Here is a 3,099-nt window from a genome sequence, read left to right as displayed (position 1 = left end):
ATGTCTCAACTGTCCAAAGGGGACTGAAGTCAGTGATTCATGTAAAATTCCTTAATGAAAATTCTTTTTGCACGGTAGTAAGAATACTACAGAATTTATTAACCCAGATATTACACTTAACTTTTGAAAGTTATTCATATTTTAGCATACATTATTACTAATATTAGTGCACACTATTAAAATATTGATTGAGAATCGCACACAAGACCCAAATGACATGCTAAATAATACTGATAGCAAATTACAATACTTAAAAGCAATTTTTATTTGGTTGGCTGGTAAAATATATGCCTGGCTGGTAAAAAATTTCACTTACCAGCCAGCCTGGCTGGTAAGTGAAATTTTTCGGCCCATTCGGCCCATTGCTGTTCCGCCGCTCCGGAGGATTCAGCCTCTCTTCTCACCCGCTCAGCATCCAACACCTGAGAGTTCCTCATCTATATGCTCCGGCTCAAACAGGTATGGCTCTGGGTCTGTGTCCGCTACAAGAAACTCCTCAAAATCACATTCAAAGTCATCCATTGCAGCTACTACAGTCCGGAGATATCACTAGGCTAAATAGCTAAAACAGCTGAGTTTTGTTTACAAGCTACGTCTGTGCCTGCTCACCAGTGTATCCCTCTGCGGATCACAGCGCCGGACGTACTGACCCCAATGCTAACTGCTGAGACCCAGCCACTGGATGTACAGACAGAAAAACGATATCCATCATGTTGTCTCAATATGAAAATGATAGCGAAAGGGCATAACTCCCAAATCGTCGGAGTAAATCGTCTTTTAACATTTGGCTTGGGGACCAGATCCATGATGAATCAGCTTTTTTTTTCTTTTTTTTTTGTGTGGTGATGACCTCTTCACCGCGGTAGGCATCACGTGACTGCGGTATTGCAGTGATGCGGTTATTGTCACAGCCCTATACTGGATGTAATCGTGCTAACATTTTCTATATTGTATTGATATCAGCAAAATCAATTTTTGTTAGGGCTATAAGAGTTTGTGTAGTCCTGCCAAACCATCACAGTACAGGGCTCACAATTGAGTGCTGACAGCAGCACACACTGAATACAAACTAAAGACCTTATGCGAACTAAAGTTCAGATGCAAGTTTCGCATGGAAACTTTTTGTGTTGGCAATAGCAGCATGTGCTGAGGTTAGCAAAACAAGTGGACTTGTGTACCAGTCAGTCACGCAATGGCAAGTGCAAATGAAACAACGGAGGTGGAAGGCCTGCCTGCCTGTTCCTGGTCAGCTACAACAGCAACAGAGAGAGAGTTTTGTATGAGATGAGGACTGTGTGTTAGTGTTGCACATCTGTTGTAGGATCTGTTAATGGCAACACATCAAACAGGCTAATGCACATGTGATGGCATTACCTAGATGTGCCAATCACTGGGATGAGGAAAAAACAAACTGAAGCCACACACTTTATCCCTGCTGCTTTCAAGCAGCTTAAAGATGAAGAAACAGAACGGGATAAAGCAATTACTGAGGCAATTAGAGCTGCAGTGATTAATAGATTAGTTGTCAGCTATTTGAGTAATTTTTAAGGAAAAAAAGTAAAAATTCTCTGACTCCAGCTTAAATGCTAATATTTTCAGCTTTCTTTTCTTTTCTGTGACAGTAAACTTAATATCATTGGGTTGTGGACAAAACAAGACATTTGAGGACATCATCTAGGGCTCTGGGAAACACTGATTGAAAATTTCCACAATTTTCTTACATTTTATAAATAGAATGGCTATTCAATTAATTGAGAAAATATAGGCAGATTAATCAACATTGAAAATAATTGTTAGTTACAACCATAGATGCAGTTACATTGGCAACACTCCTCCTAATGCATAAGTTTTACTTTTTATTGTTCCATATATTTTTTTATTATCAATTTCATAACATTAGAGTAGCTTTTTTCAGTTTTATAGCCTTTTGTGACCTGTTGCATTTTGGGAAATTGTTTGTTCAGTGTTTGTACAGTGTAAAACAGAAATGTTTGAAATGTTCTTATTTTTTTACAATGAAAATAGTTTACCAAAGTTGCCAGTGGTCAATGCTATTTCAGTTCCCAGAAAGGGGATCTTGTGTGTCTTTGACACTTGAACTACACTCTGTTCAAAATAAATATCTTCATGCATTTGGGATTTTTACCTTGCTGTATGAGACTTGCACAAAACTGTGGGCCGAATTCACAAAAGGATTGCGTAGCTTTTGCGGCCGCTAAACCGGTAAAAATGGAGTAAACAGATACGGTCTAATTCACAAAGCACGCACAGAGGGTGAAATGCTCCATTAACTGCACTGCCAAGCAGATTGCGTCTCGGTGCTCCGGTGTTATTTGCACGTATTGAAATGAGGTAATATGCATATATTTGGCGGAAAAATTGCCCATTTCTATGCAAATGAGCCTCATTGATAAACGACGTCTAATTCACTAACACCAGCGCTAATAGCCACATGCAGTTTGAGTGAAGCAAATAACGTCTTTAGAAAGCTGGTGCAAACTGGGCGCTCCTCTGTGGAAGCCTCTCGCCCAGACTTTCCAGTGATCGTGGCAGCAGTGATCGTCTGTTAAATCAGTCTGTAAATAATAATTTGACATTATTATTATAATCATTATTACTTTAATGGCATCCGAAGATATTGATGCGTTGAACAGGTGACAGTCTGCGGTCGTTCTCAAAACGCACTTTTGTCACGCACTTCAAAAGCAACTTTCAATAATTTATTTTACGAAACGGGGGAAACAAACGTGAACAAAAACGGTTCCATAATTCATATTAAATTCAAAAGATAACGAAAAAACAGCTACAAGTGAGAGGGAATAGAGATAAAGTGGTCAAACTTGGTCAAATCCACAGCCTCAACCCATCCGACACTGTTAGACTGACTCACCAGCAGACATCACTACATGAGGGTATACAGTATTCAGTACTTTGCCAAACAAAGTCTGCCACTGTGTGTGTGTGTGGCTTATTACAATCAGGGAGAAATCAGGGGCAAACTGCACTCAGCTGCCAAACTTTGTGGGCGTGTTTGCGCTGGTATATCATTAGCGCAATATGCTTTGTGAATAGGACGTTAAGACGGAGCAAAGTGCGGGT

This window comes from Epinephelus fuscoguttatus, linkage group LG9 (assembly GCF_011397635.1).
Source record: "Epinephelus fuscoguttatus linkage group LG9, E.fuscoguttatus.final_Chr_v1".
Taxonomy (NCBI): domain Eukaryota; kingdom Metazoa; phylum Chordata; class Actinopteri; order Perciformes; family Serranidae; genus Epinephelus; species Epinephelus fuscoguttatus.
This window is presented reverse-complemented; position numbering follows the sequence as displayed.